Below are 23,044 nucleotides of genomic sequence, written 5' to 3'. Positions count from 1 at the left end.
GGTTGAATTAAGCATTTTTCCATTTTAAAAAAAAACTCAATTCAAAGCTCTTCACAATTAATTGAAAACAGGTCTTTTAAAAGGTTTTTTGTTTGTTTTTTTTAACTGTGGGAAAAATGTTGACCAGCTCGACTAAAATAAATTATAATTCAGCAAAGCAAAAGATTGGTTCAGCAGCTGCCCAACATGGTGGTCCTTCTTGGACACCAGTTCATGTTTAAAGGCAAGCCTAGCTGCTAAAGGTCTACACTTTTTTGAGATGCAATCTGAACAAGCTCCGTGTTTCAATTCCAGATGTAGGTGATGGTTCGGCGTTGGGATTTATTTGAGCCAGTTTGCAAAGGTTGGTGCAATCCCTGGGAAGATGCATAAAGCACTATTCAAACACTAAGGATTTTCATTCACGTATCCCTTATTGGAATATGACGGAGAAGAAAACATGGATGGGGAGGTAGCTGTATGTAGTTATAGGATCATTGTGAATGATGGTAAGGTAGGAGGGCAATTGAAAATCAATTTAGTCACTGGCTTAAATTGGGTGTCATGCCACATTGGTTGCCCACCTGCACTGCTGCTAGTGAGTGTGTGTCCCAGGTCCCAGGCTGTACCTATCCATAGCGGACATGAGTTTGTTACAGCCCCTGGGTAGAAAGCACCTTGGTTATTTAGCCTGAAGTGTAGCGGTTTATGCTTTTAGCTCTGGAGGTGCCTAATTCAGTCCCTTCTGAATCCGCCATCATAGTTGCACCGGTGTAACTGAGCGCAGAATATGGTGCACCAAGTACAGGCCAAGCTTGTCCCCTGAAGGTCTGTCTACATGTACACTAAGCCTGGGCCCTGACTCAGGTTTGAGTCCAAGCCCCCTGCTTCCACTCAGCTGGCTCCTGCAGTGTTACTGAGCATGTTCCATACAAGCCAAGCAGCAAATCTGGGGTTGGGGGGTGCACATGGGTGGGAGAAGGGCTATAACACACATGAGCAGGCTGAACAATGTGATCATGACAAATGTCATGCTAGTTCTACATTGTCTGGGGGGAGAGGGTGGGTTTGGTTGGTAGGCGATCGACTACAGGAAAAGTGAAGATGGGGTGGGCACTGAAGGGAAGCAGCTGAGGGGGGAAAGGGCAAGAGAGCAGAGGGTGAGGGGCAGGTGTCGAGTGGAGCTGAAGTGAAAAGAATGGGAGGGAGAGGGTTGGAGCAAGCAGCGCAGTGAAAGTCTGGTCAAATTTTTAACAAGTTCTTTGAATGTCCAAAGACATTGGCTGCTTCTGTAGCTGCCCCTACCTATTGGAGTCCCTGGCTGCTTCTTCCCACTGGTTTCCTCCAAAGATGTCATTTTTTTCCCTTCTGGGTTCTGACTGAGAATAGTGCAGACTTGTGTTGAAAACAATCCACAGGACCCAAATCTGACAAAATAAGGTTTGAGACTTCTGGTGTGTGTTCTCCAAAACTGTTTGTGTGACTTTCCCCTGATCCAAACACCTCTCCTATCCACAGAGAGAATTCAAGATCTGGATCCAAATGGTGTGGTTTATCACCCTGCTCTAAATGCTCCTCAGCTGAAATACACCAATAAACAAACAACTGTGGTTGCTTTTCAATCTTCTACTGTAGCAACTTCATTTACAAAGAATGATCCTTGTTCCTGGTGGAAAGAACCAGTCCTGGTTCTGTACAGCTATTTAATTACATAGACAGGGTGGGTGAGGTAATATTTTTTATTGGATCAGAAGTTGGTCTAATGAAAGACATTACCTCCCCCGCCCTCTCTCTCTCATACTCTGGGACCAACACTGCAAACAATGGTGTATATACAATTAATGTGGGTGAGGGGTTAGCTGGTTTAGGAAAGCAAGGCCGCAGCTTTTCACAGCTCAATGACCATTCAATCCAGAATTGGGGTGAGAGTGAGTTTTTCACTTTGTTTGGTGCCCTCAGTGAAATGGATTGAGGGTCTTGCTCTCCTCCGTAATTGTCTAGTCTCCTTGTCTTAACGGAGAGCTGCAGTAGTAAGGCCAAGACAGGATTACCCTGGGATTATGGTTGTATATAAATAATAACTAGCGCCTCAACCCCTGGAGGTCAGTCCTTTCCTGCAGACCAGGTTTAAGGTCCTTTAGCATGCCAGCGCAGGTGACATCTGTATCGTAGGTATCCTTGCTGAATCTCTAAATACAAAATGGAGTTCAAACATTGGTGTCTTGCTGACACACTTTTTAAACCTCCAAAAGTAGGTGAGAATCTGGAGGCCTCATTCTTGGCCTGGCTTTTCTCCTCTTTGAGTTGTTTCCCACGTTTGCTAGCAGAGCCTGTTTCGAAGAGATACTCATCACAAACCAGCCCACACCATTTTGATGGTGCTTAGCCCTTATGGGTGTTGAATAGATCTTGCTCAGCCAGCTGCCTTCTTGGCTTGCAAGGCTATGGACAATGATTGTATAAGAGGCAGCTGGCTAAATTATAGCCTCAGTTGTTGTTTATCTAGCAGTAGCACCCAGGAGCCCCAGTCATGGACCAGCACTCCATTGGGCTAAGTGCTCAACAAACAGGTGAGGTAATTTGGCGGGGATTGTTCAGACAAAATGATTGTAATGGGTCCTTCTGACCTTAAAGTCTGATCTCCTTCCCTAGCCACACCCTCCAATGTGAATGTGATCACGTACAATCTGATCGTAACGAAGAGCGTTTCTATACACTTCTAATGAAAAGTTGATCTTTTTTTCTTAGGGTGCATCAACACTGCAGCTGGGCACATGCTTCCCAGTGTGGGTAGACAATGCCCCCCAACTCTGCTCAAGCCCGTGCACTCAAAATAGCAGAGTAGCTGGGGGGTTGCATGGGCATCAGCTCGGGATAACGCTGGGTGGGTTTGCACCCAGGTGACTAGCCCTACCTGCCACCTGTGCTACACGGCTATTTTCAATGTGCTAGCACAATGAAAGCGAAGCGTGCGCCCAGCTGCAGTGTAAACATACCCATAGTGAATTCAGTGCTGGTGGAAGGTGGCAAATGACCCCAGAGCCTTGCAGGAAGGAGTCTTTTGCTTAGCTGTAGTGTAAGTATCAAGGCCATAACTGCTTCTTGGGCTAGAGCAGATCCTTTGGGAAGACAGCCATTCTTCATTGAGAGAGACATAGGAATGGGGTGCCCACCACATCCCTTGCCACAAAAGCAGGATGTCAAGGTTAGAGCCACATGAATGGGAGAGATCTGAACCCAATGCATCCAAAGCAGGACCATACAACCCGGCCACCAGCTTACATGTGGTGGAACTTGAGCGTGTCCCATTTGGAAAGCCATCCGGTTGGGACAGAAACGCTCCAAGTGATGCAGGGAGCGTCCTTGATGGTCGCTTTGAATACATCTTGTTACTAATGGTTGTCTACATCAAGGATTTTGGTCTCAGGATAGTGCAAAGCCCCAGGATAGATGCAGTGCATGGGCCTGGCTGGCCCAGGGAGAAGTTACATTGCATCATCTGTATTTTGCACAGGTTCAATGCTGCTACACTAATGTAGACAAGCCCTTATGTCTTTCAGTCACAGGTTAACCCATGATGGCAAATGAAATAAGGACAGCTGGGACATTTAGAGCTAGCCTGGGGGCAGGTTTGTAGCTGGGGTTCTCAATCTTTAAACGAGAGACTAGAAAACAGCCTGATTTCTCACAACAGTGACTTTTCTCAGGTGGCAAAGCCAGCCCATGGCTCCCCAGGAATTCTGCTCAATCCTGCTCACAGTGACCTGGGTCCTTTCTAGCAGCACAGCATGGCAGAAGCTACATTGAGGGGTGAGGATTTTTTTTTTTTTAAAAAAGAAAAATTGGTAACAAGCTGTCCCTCTGCACGATTACAAACCCAAGCTTCCCAGCAATGGGGGAGGCCTCTGACATCAGAATCTCCCTTTGTTGCAAACAGTATCATAATTGTTCCCAACATTCAGACTCCTGGCTGCTCCTGCTGATACAGCTCATGGAAACTGGACACAAACAAAGGAGGGCAAAGATTAGCTGCTGCTGCTGCTAGTTTTTTGCTCCTCCTTAGTTATTGTGGGCCCGAAAGAACCGGAGACAGGCCAGAGAATCACACCAGCCTGGGGAAGAGGCAGATCTATGTGATTGGTGACTCCCCACTAAGTTACATCACTGCATGCAACCTCTGTAATCTGACAGTTTGCTCTTGTTCCCGTGGGAATCAATGGAGATTTTTTTTAACTAATGGGTGCTTTGGCAATGGTATGTTAGCTCATGCAATATAATAATTAATATATGGAGATATACCTATCTCATAGAGCTGGAGGGGACCCTGAAAAGGTCATCAAGTCCAACCCCCTGCCTTCAGTAGCAGGACCAAGTACTGATTTTGTTCCAGATCCCTAGGAGGTCCCCTCAAGAACTGAACTCACAACCATGGGTTTAGCAGGCCAATGCTCAAACCACTGAGCTATCCCTCCCCCCTCTAATGCTAACTATGTAAGCAGGCTCCCTGAAGTTAATAATGACGGTGCTCAGGTTCCTAAAGTTGGGCATTTGCTTAAGTACCTGCTTGACCCACGGCCTAATGCGATGAAGTGCTGAGCATGCATGTGCTCCTCCCAAGATGAAGCTCCAGTTAAGTTCACCATTTTTAAAACAAACAAAAAAAATCTAAATTCCTGGCCAAACCACCCGGCCTGGCTCCCTTTTATAGTCACATCAATAAGCTCATTGCATCATAGACAGAGCCTCATAAGCAGTAGCAAGAGATCCCTGCACCCAGCTCGGCAGCCTTTTTAATTCCCCTCCCAGTGGAAGGTTGCCCTACTTTCTCTTTGTGTGCGTTATCAGTCAATAATTTGCATTAAGTCTAAAGCGCCAGTGAATGGAGCCGGTGGGCCGGGTGCTAGAGTCTGTTAAATCACAAGAGAGCTCGTTAGCATTGATGAGATGAGAAGAGCCACTGAAGCAGAATTACACTGGTTCCCCCTACCCTGGCATTCTGCTGCCATGGGAAGTCCCAGGCCTAATGATGGCAATATCCATCCACATGAAATGTACAGAGTAACATACAGGGCGGAGTTGTCTTTCTCGTTAGACTCTAAAAGAGATGTTGGGGGTGGGGAAGAGAAGTAGCAACTTTTTACTCGGTTGGGCGAGAGGCTAACAATGGAGGAATGGCTGCAGACGCACTGACAACTGGAGAGCGACTAGGCGGGAAATGCATTTTGAATCTGGTTAATTCTCTGCTGAGTAAGGCCCCTGTCATGCTATTGGCCGTCAGAGGAGACGCAGGGCGGGTGAGGTTTGCAGAGCCAGGGGACGGAAGAAGATAGGAACCAGTATGGATGCTGGTTTGTATAAAAAAATCTCGAAGGGCTGCAATGACACCTTCAGTAGAGCTACTCCGGATTTAAACCAGGGTAACTGAGCAAGAAGGGGGGAAAGGATGGTCCCGTGGTTAGGGCCATAGACAGAGTTCACATTCCTGTTCTGCCTCAGCCCCCCTGTTTGACCCCGGACAAGTCACTGAGGGTAACGGCTACGCTGCAGTCAGAAACCCGGGGCTCCCCGTCTCAGATTTACCTGGGCTCAGGCTGTGGGGCTAAAATGAGTAGCGTAGAGGTTCACGTTGGAGCCTGGGCTCTGAGACCTACCCCCTCCTCATGGGGTCTCAGAGCCTGGGCTCCAGCCCAAGCCCGAACGGCTACTTCTAGCCCCACAAACCCAAGTCAGCTGACTCGGGCCAGCTCTGGCTGTGCGGTGTGTCTTTTACTGCAGTGTAGACGGACCCTCAGTCTCTCTCTGGGCCTCCGTTCCCCATGTGTAAAGGGGGTGTTGGAAGGATCAACAGATACTGTGGTAATGAGGGCCATTTAAGTACCTAAGATAAGATAGCAAGCAGGATGGGCCGTTTGAACTGCTATATTAAAGTGGATTGAGCTGAATCATCATAGACAAGTCCAGGCAAAGCTCGTATTTGTGTTACAGGTGACTAGAGGGCACAGGTCCCAGTGGGGCTAGAATCCAGGGCCTGCTCTTGCTCTCATAGGCAAAGCTTTCAGGACCAGGGCCACAGCGAGAGACAGTCCAGGGGCTGAGGAGTTTACAAGCTAAATAGTTGTGTTAAACAAAGGAGATGGAGGGGAAACACAGAGGTGAAATGAGTGGTCCAAAGGAGAGTCATAACAGAACTTGGAAAAATAATAAGAATACCTGCCTCTTTGAAGCTCCTTTCATCAGTAGCTCTCAAAGGAGATCGGTATCATCATCCCCATTTTACAGATGGGGAAACTGAGGCAGAAAGCAGCACTGTAACTTATCCAAGGTCACCCAGCAGCAGAGACAGGAATAAAACCCACATCTCATGCCCCATCCAGTAGCCCACCTTGTATCCCATTAGGGCCTCATTTTACAAGCATGGATATTATGAGGTCTCTGAGCAATCCCTTCCCTTGCCTTGAGCCAGCCTGCATTCTTCACCTTTCCAGTTTGTTCTTCCAGATAGTTACCTTGAAGATACATTGCCTGCTCTAGCCAGGAGGGACGCACACACCATCCTCCTGCAAAGGGCCAAGAAAAAAAAAAGTAGATGCAAATAAAAAAACACAAGCAGAATCCTGCAGTTTCCTGTTGCGCTGGGAGACTGCAGTACTGCATTTCGGCCAGCATGCAGCGCTGTCGGAGACTAGAAATCAGGTGCGCTTCCAGCCCACTGCTGTTTGACCTTCCATTCAGCTGTACATGGGTTCTGATTTCTCCTCTGCTCCTTGAGTCAGCAGGGAAGTGCAATGTTACAGCTCATTCCTTCCTGGAGGGAAGGCTTCCCACAGGTAGGAAAGCCCCCAAATCTCCATTTCTGTAGCCTGGTGGGTGGGAGAAGGAAATGGAAACCAGTTCTGCAGAGAGGCCCAACTTTCTACCTCTCCCTGGGTTTGCTTATCAGGCTTCAGGGCAGGGTGGGTCCAATATAGAATTAAGACCCTTGTAGACTAATGTGCTCAGTATATGACCTTCTCCTTCCTCCACACCACCATGTGGCTGTCACCATGCCAAGTCTGGGTGGGTGTCACGCAGGGACAACATCTTTCATGGTCAAGATGAGCTTGACCCAAAGGCCCCCCCACCCTGGATCTGAAATCTGGAGCCAAATTGTGTGTCTTCAGCCCATTCCTAATTAAAAGGCATCTGTGGCCAGAGGTGGGCATCATGAGCCATAGCAAGCAGTGGAGCAGAATCAGTGGCATGGCCTCCCAAGGAACTTTACCCTTATTGGGAGAAAGAAAGGAAAGGTGGAGGAAGCAGATGGGCTTAAGCTAAGGGACAGTAGAGCCAGGAGCCCATAACTAGTGTGTGGAGCTAAACAAGTCAGTTACATGCATCATATGCTTGTAAAGTGAGACCATGGGGCAGTCTCCATGCATGGGTTCTAACATCAGGGAGGTGGGTTCTTATAAGTCAGCTGAGGTCCCAGCAATAGGCTCCATAACAGAGATGGATGTCGTGACAGGCTAAGAAAGGGGAGCAAGGCTGGTAATAGGAAGCATCTGTATAACCAAAGGATGAACAAGAGTAGCATCTAGAAAAGCAGAGTTTCTTGTCTAGTTCCCCTTCCTTCCCCACCCCCCAATTGGTTATTATTTAGAGGGCTATACAAATACGTGGTTTAGTGAATGGTGAGAAAAGGGGCAGGGAATCCAGAGTCCTGGCCTCATGTTCCATTTTTGTCACTGACTTACTCTGTGGTCTTTTGCAAGGCACTTCCCATCTCTGTGCCCAGTTTCCACATCGGCCCAACACAGCTAATACAAGTTTTGAACCTACCAGAGAAGTCTTGTGAGATCTAACTAATGCGTGTTCCTGGATCACAATTGCACAGTGCTTTTCTGTGTTTGGGGGTGTGTGAAACCAAATCCAGATGTCTGTATTCCCTATTGGGTGCTGAATTTTGCAGCATGGTCTCATTTCTAGCAATCCGGAGTCTTATAAGAACATAAGAATGGCCTGACTGGGTCAGACCAATGGTCCATCTAGCCCAGTGTCCTGTCTTCTGACGGTGGACTGTGCCAGATGCTTCAGAGAGAACAGGATAGGGCAATTATTGAGTGATCCAGCCCCTGCTTCTGGCAGTCAGATGTTTAAGGACAACCAGAGCATGGGATTACGCCCCTGACTATCTTAGCTAATAGCCATTTATCTACCTATCCTCCATGAACTTATCTAATTCTTTTTCAACCCAGTTATACTTTTGGCCTTCACAACATCCCCCATCATTATGTTCCACAGGTTGACCGTACGTTGTGAGAAGTACTTCTTATGTTTTTTTTAAACCTACTGCCTATTAATTTCATTGGGTGACCCCATGGTTTTTGTGTTATGTGAAGGGTATCCTAAAAGGCCTCTAACCCCAAAATATTGAATCGTGATCAGCAACCCAAAGCTGCAATGAGCCAGCGAGGGTGAAGCAATTTGTTTTTCTCTGTCACTGATTTTTTTTCCTTCAAATTTTGCAAAGGATGTGGGTTTGCCACTTCCATATGCTTATGTGACTAATGACCAGGGATTGTTGTAGGTGTGATCAAAGAGATACATTCCTAATCTATTTCGTTAGTCACTTTGATCTCACAGTGTACTTGGGAAACGTGAAAAAGTCATAAACAGCGGGGAGGGGGAAATTTGTTGATGCTGCATTTACTTTTTACTTGTCACTGGGAAATGGGACTCTGGATACACCTTTCCAAAGTATCGGACTCTTGATTCTGGATGCTAGGGGTTATCGGAGAGGCAGTGTGATTCAGCGGCGAGGACGCTAGACTTGTGGCCGTGGGGGGTGGGGGGGGCGGGGAGAGAAGAGTTTTGTTTCTGGCTCTGCTGCTGATTCACTGTGTGGATTTAGGCAGGTCACTTTGCCTTGCTGTGCCTCAGTTTCCTCATTGGTAAACTGGAGATAGTGACACTGCCCCACTGCTATAAAGCGCCTTGGATAAAAAATGCTGACTAAGGGATAAGTAGTCATGCTGTGATGACCTGTGATTGCAACCAAGCAGTTTCTGTTAGTCTGAAAGCACCTCCTAGAAGACTCAAGGGTACATCAACATTGCAGCCAGGGGTCCAAATGGCAACTTATGTAGACATACTCACACTAGCATTCTCCAGCTAGCTCTCTAAAAAGAGAAGCCAGGATGCCACAATGCAGGCTTCAGCGTGAACTGCGCAAGCAAGTATGTACCCCGGGGGGGTCAGGCTGGAGCAGCCCATGCTGACATTCCCCTTTTGGCTTGGAGTCAATGGGAGCTGCGGGCTCTGGGCCCCTCCAAAATTCAGGGTCTGAGATTGTGTACTCTGCCTTTCAAACACAGAGCAATGGTGCGCAGACCGTGTTTGTGCGGCCAGAAGAGGCTTATGCAATCAGTGGAATCCCCGGGGTGCTGTCTGAACTCATGTTTGTTCTTAGCAGAAGGCGAAGGAAGGGCAGCGTCTCTGAATTCTTTGCTCCAGGTATTAATTGTTACCTGGGCAGTGATTCAGCGGCGAGGGCGGGATGCGAGAGAAATGTAAGCTATGTGCAGAGCGACTTCCTTCTTAAGACCATTCCCAGTGAAACTCCACCTGCAGGTTCACTAAGGGACATGGCCCAGATCCTCAGAGGTATCTAGCTGCTTAACTCCCATCGGTTTCAAAGGGAATTAGGAGCTAAATACTTTTTGAGGATCTGGGCCCACATCTCTAGGCCCTGGAGGAAGAGAATGAGAGCTGGGAGAACTGCATTGATCCAGGTCCTTGAAATTCGTAGAATCATAGAAGATTAGGGTTTGACGAGACCTCAGGAGGTCATCTAGTCCAACCCCCTGCTCAAGGCAGGACCAACCTCAACTAAATCATCCCAGCCAGGGCTTTGTCAAGCCAGATCTTAAAAAACTCTAAGGATGGAGATTCCACCACCTGGGTAACCCATTCCAGTGCTTCACCACCCTCCTAGTGAAATAGTGTTTCCTAAAATCCAACCTATATCTCCCCCACTGCAACTTGAGACCATTGCTCCTTGTTCTGTCATCTGCCGCCACTGAGAACAGCCGAGCTCCATCCTCTTTGGAACCCCCCTTAGAATCATAGAATATCAGAGTTGGAAGGGCCCTCAGGAGGTCATCTAGTCCAACCCCCTGCTCAAAGCAGGACCAATCCCAACTAAATCATCCCAGCCAGGGCTTTGTCAAGCCTGACCTTAAAAACCTCTAAGGAAGGAGATTCCACCACCTCCCTAGGGAACCCATTCCAGTGCTTCACCACCCTCCTAGTGAAAAAGTTTTTCCTAATATCCTTCAGGTAGTTGAAGGCTGCTATCAAATTGGGTAGCCCTGCAATGGTGGTTTGTGGGCTTGGCTAGAACACTCTGATTTCAGTGACTTTGAAGCTTTGCCGGACCTTTCTGACAGCCCTGGCTGAGACCTGGTCAGTGGGAATCACAGTGAGACCCTGTAGCGGGGTGGTTACCCGCTCCTCCCCTGAGGAGTTTAAAAAGCAGCCCCGGAGAGAGCCCCAGCTCTAAAAGCTGGGCCATGCCCTGATCAGGCCACAACTGGCCTGTATAAAAAGGCTGTGAGCCAGGAGCCTAAACACTCTCCCTCTGCCTGTAGTGGGAGAAGGGCTTGGCTGCAGGGAGCTAGACACACGGTACCTGAGTGGAGCAGGGCTGGGGAAAGGCAGAGGAGCTGGGGAGCTCCAGCCTGGAAAGCCTCAGGCTGCGGCCTAGCACAAGGCCAACAGGTACTGGGAGTTGCAGAGGGCAGCCCAGGGGTAGGCAAAGGCAGCAGGTCCAAACCCAACCTTGCCAGTGATGAGTAGGCTGATACTGCAGTCTGCCCCAGAGTGCAGGGGCTAGACAATGACTGGCAGTAGCCTGATGGTGAGGTGAGGAGGGGATAGTGGGTGGGGATTTCCCAGGGAGGGGAGACCCTGAGAGAAAGGGGCTACTGCCAGGGGGCAGCGCCCCAGCTAACAGGGCACCAGAGTCCAGAGAGGGACATGGGGCCAAGCGGTGAGGCAGATCACTGGCCTGCCAAAGGCGCTCTGGAGCTGGAATGAGCTAATTCCCAGGGACAACCAGCAGGAGGTGCTGCAGGGGTGAGTCTGCACACTTACAGACCCCCAATCAACCTTCCACAGTTCATCTGCTTCAGAGCTTTCCTGAATCAGGGCCTCTGTGGTTCAGTTCCATATCTGTAAAATGGGGATAATCATACTTCCTCTGTCTTCTCTACTTAGATTGTCAACCCTGCAGGGCAGGGACTGTCTCTTAACATGTGCATGCACAGCATCTAACATAGTGGGGGTCCCAGTCCTGGTTAGGGCCCCTTACTGCTTCTGTTAAACAAAGAATAGCAAGTCACTACTTGTCTGATGGGGCTAGGAGCCAGCAGACCATGCGTCTTCATATCCCTGAGTCACCCACGCCCACATTTTGGGGGTAGTTAATCATAAAAGAAAGAGCAAGCGGGGGTAGATGATCGTTGTGCACTCTCCATGATGTTTACATTGAAAGACCAATAAAAACAGAGCTAGTAACAGGCAAATCTCTTTGATCTTTCCCAGGACCAATAAAACCTGAGCCTATAACCGTGTTTAAGGGAGAACAGTAATAGGATAATAAAAAAAAATATTATTTAACATCTATGTTACACTAGCACTTAAAGCCACAACCAGGTGGACCCCCATATTCTAGGCACCTTGCAGACATATGAGAAATGACCATTTGAGCTGGTCAGAAATATTGTGTCAAAACAAATTTTTTTAATGAAAAACGTCATTTTCATTGAAATCAGCGTGTTTTACCACACAAGTCGATTGTGGCGAAATTTTTTTAAAAAGAATCTTGAAAAGGTTGAAACTTTCCAGTTTGATGTCTTCTGACGTTGCATTTTTCATTTTGAAACACCATTGAGTGTTTTTCATATGAAAAAAGCATTTTTTAAAAGTGTTAAAATCAGCACAAAACGTTTCCATTTTAGCAAAACAAAATGTTTTGATTGGCCCCAAATGATTTTTCCCCCCAACTTTCATTGGAAGGAACATTTCAAAATTTTTGTTTGTTTGTTTTCGTTCTGGTTTGGAATGAAAAAAATTTCAAAATTGTGGAATTTGTCATGACATGGAAAAACCAGTTCCTGACCAGCCCTAGCGAATGCCTCAAAGAGCTTAAAATCTAAAAAGACAAGATGTAACAGGTGGATGAGACAAACAAATGGGTCAGGGTGGAGAGCAGGGGAAACCAGATCAACCAACTAATAGAGGATGCATAATTCTTAACCAGTCCATAGCAGTGATTGCAAGAAAAATGTGCAGAGTGGAGTGCTGGCCTCATAGAAATCAATGGCAAAAATCCCATGGACTTCAATGGGGCCAGGATTTCACACAGAACCTCTCCCACAATGCTTTGCAGTGGGTGCCCCCATGCATCATCCTCTCTCTCAGTCATTTTGGGTGTATTGAACTGGGTAATCTCTGATCTGAGTGGGTTTTAAAGTTATACTTCCTATTGCTCAATCTACAGTGGTTTATTAAACATTTTAGGTACAGAAGTTCTTGGAAAATGTCACCATGTCTCAAAACTCACTCACCTGTTCAGATCCTGAGCAAACACCACACAGTTTTAGTCTTAATATTGTAAGGAGAGTTGGAAAGGCTCATACCATTTCCCTTGTCTTATCGTAACAAGATTTCTCACAAGGGAAAGGTTATTTTAAGCCGTCTTCTGCTTCAGTACTGTTTTTTTTTCTTTTTAGGAAGGATAAACCACATGTCTAGTTTCAATATTAATAATACTCAGCTCTTATATAGCACTTTCACCCACAGACCTCAAAGTTCTTTCCAAAGAAGGTAAATAATAGTATCCCCATTTTACAGAGAGGGAAACTGAGACACAAAGCAGGGCAATGATTTGCTCAAGGTCACTCAGCAGGCCAGTGACAGAACCAGAAATAGAACCCAGGTCTCCAGTGCCAGTCCAGTGCTCTATCCACTAGGTGACACTGCTGCCCCTGAATGATACTCTCTGCAAGCACATGGGGAGGAGCTGAAGTCTGGAATTACCCCCAGCGGAAGCACAGGAGTTAAAAGGGGGACAAAGCACGTTTTGAAATGTTGACTACTTCTCTGAGCAAGGGGCCAGACTATCCCGACATGCCAGCAGACCAGGCTAAGGAGAGAAAAGGCAGATTTCTACCTATCAAGCACAGGAAAGGAGAACAGCTGGGTTATTAAAGAACTTCTAGGCTTCCTGACCTCAAAAGACCTCCACGTGGGCAGAATGCTACAATATCTCTCTCTAAGCATGTCACATCATTGACAGATTGTGACACCAATTTGGGATTAGTATGCAGCCACAGGCGTGGGTCATCAGCCAGTCCTGAGCTGATCGCCAGCTGCCATATCTACCCATCAGGCTCCCAGCCCTCTGCTGAATAAACCATGTGCAGCAGATGCCTCATGCTCCCCAAACATGTCCCAGAAGCCTTTGTGCTGTCTGCCTCCGCACTGCAGGAGTCACAGCATGCATGGGAGTTCTAAGGACCAAGGCAGGTCTTGCTCTGCTTTAAAGTCAATCAGTATTTTTTGCCTCTGATTTTAGTGGCAGTGGCCCTGGGATGACCAGGTTCACATTGAGCACTTTCCATCCATCGGTCTCACAGAGGCAAGTTAATGACAGATTGGTGAGGCAGATTGCCTGAGGCCTCACAGGAAGTGTGTGGCAACGGTGGGATTTGAATCCAGTGCTCTGGAGTCCCCTAACCATTGGACCACACTGCCTCTGTCAATCTCGAGCCCCTGAAAGAGCGGGGAATACAAAGTTTTCTTTGTACATTCTATATATAGGAAAACTATTTATTTAGGAAGTTGTAACAGGGTCACAAATCATGGCGATGTAAACACGTTAATCATTACGACACTGAATTGATCTTTTTGTTTAGAGAAGCATTATGCAGTAATAGAGTCATCAGTCGTTCTATTTAGCAGGGTGTTACAGAGTGGGCCTCTTTACGCTACCCAACTCAGGCTGCTTCTGGTGACTGTATTAATGTGAGTGAAACTATGGACTCTCCTCAGAGTTATCAGATCAGGCGTGTCTGTCAAACATTAACATTACAATTTTTTTTTTAAATTGGCTCAGACTTTGATGCTCATTCTGTCTAGCTAAGATATTTCTAGGGTCCCTGTTTCCATTGTATCTGAGCCCTTTGGGATCTTTAACGCAGCCCTGGAAGGGAGGGTGGGGCTGTTTATCCCCATTTTACAGAGGGGGAGCTGAGGCACAGCGAGGCTAAGTGACTTGCCCAAGGTCACACAGGAAGTCTGTGGCAGAGCAGGGAACCGAAACCATGGCTCCCAAGTTATAGGCTGGGACTATGGAACCATCCTTCCTTTCATTAGGCCCTTTTTGGTCATTGAATTCAAACTGCAAAGGCTCCGACACAGCAGCAGCAGCCCAGTTGAGCAGAGAAGGGCAGGAAGCAGCCGACTCATGCCACATTTATGACCAGCCGCTGAAGTGCCGGGTGTCTTTAAAAAGAGTTAATGGGGGGTGGGGAAGAGGAAACCATTACCGTTGCTCTTGCGAGTTTGTTTTTCCGGACTCAGGACGGTGGGAAGGGGAGGAGGCTGGCATGCCAATGGACTGATCTCGCTTATAGTTGCTCTGGGACCCAAGTCACATACCTCTCAGTTAATAAATGCTTCTGTAAAGCTTTTTGGTATCTGTTTGTAAGTCTGGTTGTTGGCACCACCTGCTACTGAATTCCTTTTCCTTGCCCTGCAGTGCTCTTTGCCTCTGCACCTCACTGCTAACCAAGGATGGCCTTAGGTATAAGTAACTTGCTCTTAGGAGGCAGCGTGGCCTGGTGATTACAGTACTGGCCTGGGACTTAGACCTGGGTTCTACTGCTGGCTCCGACATGAGCCTGGACACATCTCTTCTGCCACAGTTTTCCCATCTGTAAAATGATGCTAATGATCTTGACTTACTTTATAAAGCACTTGGAGCTCTATGGATTATAAATGCTAGGAACTGTGATTTGGGGTCCCTATGCAATGATGCTGCAACATCTAGGCCTCCCTCTGCAAAGCAGCCTGGAGGTCTGATCCCATCCCACTCTGGTAGCCTAGAGAACTACGGACCACAGGTTCATCCAACGTGTTACCTCCTCTTTATGTATTTCCATAACTTTGTCCATCAAGCTCTTGTAGAGGAGTTAGTGAGGCCTAATTCTTCTTGGGTCCTGGCTGCCAGAAACAAACACGAGCCAGGGCATTCTGTACCCAGAATAGCTGTCTTTGTTAAACCACGTCACTCAGCACAGTCCCTTATTGAATCCAGACAGATGAAGGTTCCTAGCGCATTGGAGGGATTGTTAGGGTACCAAAGGTGTTGGCTTATTTCACTGCTGGACCACCTCAAAGGGGAAATACTGGACAGCGCCAAACCTGCTTAATTTTTTTTTCTGGTGCTGCTTTATTACTTATCTAGCTGGCATTGCAGGGCTTGTTTGTTTGGGGGGAAATATAAAAGAGGAGGAACAGAAGATCTTACTGCATTCTACTGCATAATGGGGCTGCTTGTCCAAAATATCCTCTTTTAAGCCTTAGTTGTAGGGCCCAAATTCGCCTCTGCTATATTAACTCAATCCCACTGAAATTAATACGGCTGGTTTGGTGTCATTTGACCGGACGTACTGCCCCGATCATAAGAACATAAGAATGGCCATACTGCGTCAGACCAAAGGTCCATCTAGCCCAGTGTCCTGTCTTCCGACAGTGGCAGTGCCAGGTGCCCCAGAAGGAATGAACAGAACAGGAATCATCAAGTGATCCATCCCCTGTCGCTCATTCCCAGCTTCTGGCAAACGGAGGCTAGGGACACATCCCTGCCCATCCTGGCTAATAGCCATTGATGGACCTTCCTCCATTAACTTATCTAGTTCTTTTTTGAACCCTGTTATGGTCTTGGCCTTCAAAAGGGTAGCACCTAGCTGGCTGAGATCAGGGCCCCACTATACTAATTAAGGGCGGTGTAAGAGTAAGAGATGGCCTTTCTCCCAAAGAGCCTAGAGTCTAAATAGACAAGACAAGTGACAGGCGAGAGGCACATAGCGATGCAACTTGCCCCAGGTCACCCAGTGACAGAGCCAAGAATAGAACACCAGTCTCCTGACACCATCTTGTGCCCTGTTTACTAGACCAATCACTGCCTCTTAGGTGGAGTTAGGCTTCCAAGATCTGGTTGCCGTATGCAATCGATAGGGGTCTTTTCATTGGCTTCAGTGAGGTTTAGATCAAGCCCGACTGCTTATGCGTTGTTAGTGCCTAGATACTACAGTGATTGGTCCTGTTGACAGATGAGAGGTGGCTTGGGTGTGCTCTGGGAGAAGAGAGATCAGAGCAGGGGATGTATGTGTGGTAGAGAAGAGAATTTTGAAAATCCTGGCCCAAGTAGAAAGGTTAATAATTCTTTTCACTGTAGTAACCGGGTCGCCTCTTCTCTAGGGTGCTTCATCCCAGGAGAGGTGCTCTCAACACTTTCCAAACGCCCTGTGTGGTTAAGAATGGATTGTCCCCAGTATGCAGATGGGCAAACTGAGCCACAGAGCAGCCATGGACCTGAGATTCAGAGGTGCTGAGCACACCGCCCTCACTGACTTCGGTCCACCTCGGAGAAAATCAGGCCAAGATGAGATCATACAGCCAGAAAGCCATTCCTAGGCCTTCCTGACTGCAGCTTCCACTCTTTAGAGGGTTTTCCCAGGGGGTGCAGCTCTGACCCACAGCACACCCCATTGAGCATTTAGTACAACTGCCGCTGGAGATCTCACGGCCCTATGTCCTGGGAGCGTGACAAGGGGGAACCCCTCTCTGAGCTCATCAGCAAGCTGAAACTGATGTGTCACCATTGGCTTCGGCTCCTGAAACTGCTGGGACTCTCCCATGTGATTCCAAAGGGCACCATCTGTTAGCAGGGCATACCAGCGTGGCAGGACACGTGGTGTGGCAAGGAAACATATGTAAGCAGGAGCCACACGTGATTTATAATTGTCAGGCACCCTAAGCCAACCTCAGCCACCTCTCAAGAAGAGGAATGGAAACCCTTCAGCTAATGGAAAACCAGGCAAAGGAAAGGCTGGATCCTGCTTCTGAGAGGCAACGGCATGTCACAGCTTTGGCGGGGCCTGCGTGGAGTGGATTTTACGAGGTGCATTCCAGGTGATCAGCATGCCTGTTGCCAGGCAGGGCCAGAACAAGGCCTAGTGCTTGAAAATTCTGCTCTCCCTTTAATAATTAACCCCCCCCCTTGTCCCCATCCTCCATAAAGCACATGTTGATTTGCCATGGAAAAAGTCCAGCGCGCCTTATCTGGCAGGGCTAATGTGGGCACAACTCCCTTTGCCTTCTGTAGGCGTGTCGTCTAGTTAAAAGCGTCAGGTCAGGTTTAATCAATTGCACTTTGCTTCTGTAGCATCAAAGTTCTTTAGTTGTCTGGCCTGCGTTTGCAGGTCAGATTAGGTGATCAGAATGGACCCTTCTGGTCTTAATAGCTACAAACGATACCTCTGAATTAATGGCGCAATCTACAATGATGCAACAAGAGGGCTTGAGGACACCTTTCTCTGGTCACCTTTCATGCCTCCGCTTCCCATTCTCCTCCCACTTTGCCATTTTGATGCAGCCTGAAATAATGAGAAGGCAGGGGATGGGGCAACGGAGTAAGGATTGCAGAGTTCTCTTCCTGGGTCAGCGAGACAGTGTGCTCTAGAGGTCAAGGCAGCAGAGTGGGGGAGTCAGGATGGCCGGTTTGGAGAGGGAGAATTGTCTAATGCTCTGAGCAGCAGAAGTAGAACTCCAGGTTCTACCCCTCACTTCAGAGATCATCATGGGCCCATCACTTCAGTTTCCATTGGGTGATGAGACCCACCTATAAATTACTTGGAGAAAAAGCCCTGTGACCAACTTATTGTTTGTCCTTCGTGCAGAAAAGTCTTCATGGAAGCTTGAGAGAGAGAGAAAAACTGGTTATCTAAGGATGAATGACATAGCAGTGCTGTTTCTCCTATGCCAGCATTATCCACATAGCTCAGAGTAATAAAACGGAGATGTGCTGCAGATATTAAGGCAATAAAGATAACACCAGAGCTATGAAGAATGCCTGTTTTACTAAAAATAGTAAGTGAAGGGGGGAAAACAGGTCAGATCCTGGGCCTTACAGAGAGTAAAGATAATGGAAATAGGAAGAATGTGTGTTCTTCAAAACAACAGATACTTGGGAACCTGCCAGGTGTGCCATAAACTGGAAACCAAGCAATCTAGGCAATTGAGAGCTAGATCAGTGACTCCCAAACTGTGGGACTTGGGGTTGTGCCATCAGGGATGGGATCACGATCCCAACTGAACGTACAAACCAAATCTGAACGCGTCCAGACCAACTCTACAAAATGGCGTTCTGTGTGCAGCGCGACCTCGCGTGCACCGTACGGGCGAGGTCACGCCGCGTGGAGGAGGCCGTTTTCTAGAGCTCAGCTTTCTGTAGGGCGCCTGCAGAGGAGCTGCATCTGGTTCAACCTCCAGCAGTCTAGCTGTGTCATGATGCAGTTGCAGGAATCAATACGTCTCAAAATAGGGTCGGGCCGGCAAAAAGGTTGGGAACCCCTGGGCTAGCCTAACAGCAGATAAACATGAGCCTGGCTAATAGCAAAGGGGTCTTGGCTGTGGCTGGCAGGAAAGAAACACTGCAACTGCCCTAGGTACAGAGTCTAAATTGGTTCTGGGAAGAATGTGCACAAGCGTGTTCCCTTAGGGCCTGATCCAATCCCATTGTACTCAATGGGCATCTCTGTTGACTTGAGTCATCCTTTTATGCTACACTCCAGTAGGTGGATGCAAAAATCACCTTGCTGCTCCGGACCAAGATTTCAGTGGGTGTTCTCCCCGCGCTGTGTCGGGTCTTATGCTACACCCATCCCTATGGTATCAGAATGATTTGGGTATTTGCATGAGGTCCTTGGGATTTCAGCTAGTAAACTCCACAGCTGCACTATTGTAGCTACACTATATTGGCTGAAATCCCAGTGTAGATAAGGCCGACATCTCTGCTTAAGTGGTGTGATTGTTTGGAAACAGCTGCAGGGTCTGGCTATACTGCACACTAAGCCTGGGTCCCATGGGACTCAGGCTTATGGATTTGGTGTTTCCAAGACCATGCTTGAGTGTCCACACTGCATAGTAAACCTGGGCTTACAGTTGCTGGACCTAGGTCTCTTGGCCATGCTAACATCTATACTGCGCTACACAGACCTTCTGACTTGGGTCTGCAGCTTGAGTTGCATCCACACTGCAGAATGGCAAAGCTCGGACCCACAATGCAGCAGGGATCAGGCTCTGACCACCCCCATAGCATAGTCCTAAGACTCGGGTTCTGAATGCTCGCTGTCCTCAGTCAGACTGATTTATGTGTGGACAGAAGGGAGGCTTCGGTTCAAACTTGAGTCAGAGTGTGGGGTCAGTATGCAGGGGCGGCTCTAGGTATTTTGCTGCCCCAAGCACGGCAGGCAGGCTGGCTGCTTTTGGCGGCTTGCCTGTGGGAGGTCCCCGGTCCCGCGGATTTGGCGGCAGCCTGCGGGAGGACCGCCGAAGCCGTGGGACCAGCTGACCCTCCGCAGGCATGCCACCGAAAGCAACCTGCCTGCCGCCCTCGCGGCGACCAGCAGAGCGCCCCCCGTGGCTTGCCACCCCAGCCACGCACTTGGCATGCTGGTGCCTGGAGCCGCCCCTGCTGAAGAGGACACAAATACACTGGTTGTGCTAAAAAAAACTTTCCAGTGTTGTCTTGGATAACTTTGCCTGTGTGTTTTGCAGTTTGCCCCATGTTTCCCCAGACAAATACTGCAATCCTGAGGCAGTCTCTTTGGTGTCTATAGCAAGTGTTTAGTTTCTAAGTGATACTCTCGTATCTCTGATCACATTTATAGCAATGGCCTTCTGGGTGTATGTGAAAGCAGGCAAGGTCTAGAGGGAGGGTCAGACACGGGAGCTCGAAACCCGGTCATTCTGGCAGGTACAGAGAGCAGTACAAAGAATAACTCCATAACCGGAAGCTTGTTGTTGTCACCAACTGATGTCAGTAGAGTTGTGTCTGCTGATACCAGGGCTGTGTCTGGGACTCTTACAGAAATAATTTCACTCCCCTGTGAAGTGCAGCCACCTCTGGGGTGATATACAGCAGCTGCTAAAGAGCTCTCAAAGCACTTCACTAAGGTGAGTCAACACTTTACAGATGGGGAAACCGAGGCCCAGAGGAGTTCAGTGAATTGCCCGAGATGACGCAGCTGGGAATAGAACCCAATTTCACTGATTCTTGGTCCCATCCATTACCACATGTTGCCCCCTCGTGAGATGGAAATTCCATGTTCAACTAAAACTACCAGGGGAACTGAGGTAGGCAGACGATAATGTGATAGATAATGACCAAAGTTGGAATCTGTGCAGGACGCTTAAAGTTAACAACCTGACTCTTGCATAAAGAGTCCTAAGCTTCAGGGGGAGGGATAGCTCAATGGTTTGAGCCTTGACCTGCTAAACCCAGGGTTGTGAGTTCAATCCTTGAGGGGGCCATTTAGGGATCTGGGGTAAAAATCTGTCTGGGGTTTGGTCCTGCTTTGAGCAGCAGGTTGGACTAGATGATCTCCTGAGATCCCTTCCAACCCTGATAGTCTATGATTCTCTTTTAATTGTTACTAATGGTCAGGACCTCCATTTTATACCTAATCCAAAAAACCCTTCCAGTGAAAGGCTCCATTTAAGGCAGGATGTCCATGCTACAGGTGAAAAAGGCAGGGTACCTGAAAACCTTTTTGGTGGGGACTGTGTGTTCTGCATTTGTAGAGCACCCAACACAATGGTTCCTGGTCCCCGACTGGGGCTCTTAAGCATTACAGTAACACAAATAGTAATAAGTGTTGATTAAAATGTTAGGAGGGTCAAACAGAATTAGGGGGCCTCATGCCAAATGCTAATGGAACATGGCGGGGTCTTCTCCAGGCCCAGGCTGTCTCCAGAGGTGCTAGCAATGTCTTTGGGGGCTTGTGTCACATCAGTGGCGGTGGTAGCCAGATGCCAGGCAGCCTATAAAAACAAACACTGTTGCACCTCTCCATGGGAGAGACTAACTGTTATCTGTGTACCATTAGGCAGGTGGCATAGCCCAGCGGGTAGGGTGTTCAAGAAAGCACCAGGAGCCCTGGGTTCTACTTCCGAGTTGACATTGGGCAAGTTGCTTAGGCCTCAGTTTCCCCAGGGTAGCTACTTAGGGTCAGATTTTTCCAGCACCCACCAGCTCCCATTGTACTCAGTGCCTAAAAGGGAGCTGATCTCTCGGAAGTTTCCGTAAAAGCAACAAAGAATCCTGTGGCACCTTATAGACTAACAGACGTTCTGCAGCATGAGCTTTCGTGGGTGAATACCCACTTCTTCAGATGCAAGATGGAAGTTTCCGTGTGTCTGTGGGCCTGCACTGGGACTGGGCAAAGAACCACTGGATTGAGAGTACGCTAGCTGTCTTCAACACTAGTAGCTTTCACAGGCGACCATGTCTCCCAGAATCCTCTGAGGCTCGGAAAACATGGTGCATCCCGCAAAGGCCCTCCCTGAATCCCTATATGTCCCAGGAAGGGACAGTTCCAACAGCTTTTCATTCGAAAAGAAAAAAGAACCTCTGGGACATGTAGGCTGCCAGATAGCGGGAGATACCTGGGAAATATGTTAGGAGTGCACAGGGGGGTCCAAACCCCTAGTAGACGAGGCGCTAGCCTGCAGGAGAACTTGCTTAGTCTGCTCTCGCTGGCGAGTGGGCATCCAGCCAGTGGGCTGTTACCCTCAAAGAGGGGGAGTAGCCAGAGGAGGAGAGCCATGTACATAACCTAATTAGCCAGGGAGCTCGGTCAATATGGGTTTATTGACTCCTGTATCCAGAAGGCCTTGGGGCATCAAAAAAAACAACCCCCCCACTCCCCTCCACACACACCACCACCCACAAGGACGGTAAAATTGCAAACGGGCAAGGGCAGCCTGACCTCCTTTATTCCCGGTGTGTGGAGTGAAGAGCAAGCCAGTAACAAAGCCCCAGGAACTCCCCTAATGCTGGTGCTAAGGGCCTGATCCAAAGCCAGTGGAGATCAATGGAAAGACTCACGTTGGCTTCAAAGGGCTGTAGCATTTCAAGTGTCGACAAGCCCTGTGTGTTCCCGTCAGAGCTCTCTAAGTTGGGAGCGGGGCGTGATCCAGTGGTGGGAGCTGGGAACGGCCAATAGTTGGTCCTGGGTTCTGTTCCTGAGTCTGTCATTGGAGCATGGGCCTGTCACTCCCACACCACATTATTTTACCTACCTGGCAAAATGGTGATAACTCATCTCCCTCAGGTGGCTGTTGTGAGATCCACAGCTGACCGGCGCTGTAGAAATATTTAGTACATAAAGCCTCAAATAAAACTCCCATGAGAAAGTCCTGACAGAGTCATAGAATCATAGACTATCAGGGTTGGAAGGGACCTCAGGAGTTCATCTAGTCCAACCCCCTGCTCAGAGCAGGACCAATCCCCAACTAAATCATCCCAGCCAGGACTTTGTCAAGCCTGACCTTAAAAACCTCTAAGGAAGTCCAAGATCACCTGACGCTCTTCCCTCCTGTGTCAGATTAATATAACAAGAAACGCTCTGTGCGTGTGTGACGTTCATCTCCTGAAATTAATCCAGACAAAATGATGCGTGTTGATTCTTACAATAATGGACCTGTCATTACGATGGGGAGGCATCGGACACACCTCAGCTGGTGCCAAACTGGGCTTTGCCCTTCCAACAGCAAATACACCACCCGTTTTGGGGGAGCACAGTTTGCTAAGCAAAATAATCTGTGATCGGGTGACTTCATTAGACCCAGACCTCACTATCATGTATGTTAGAATTGCTGCATCCCAGCTGTTGCGACAGCTGCATCAGAGAAAGCTGGTCCAAATGCTTTGGGGAAGAAAACTGGAGTCAGG

The sequence above is a fragment of the Mauremys reevesii genome, linkage group 2 (assembly GCF_016161935.1).
Source record: "Mauremys reevesii isolate NIE-2019 linkage group 2, ASM1616193v1, whole genome shotgun sequence".
Taxonomy (NCBI): domain Eukaryota; kingdom Metazoa; phylum Chordata; order Testudines; family Geoemydidae; genus Mauremys; species Mauremys reevesii.
This window is presented reverse-complemented; position numbering follows the sequence as displayed.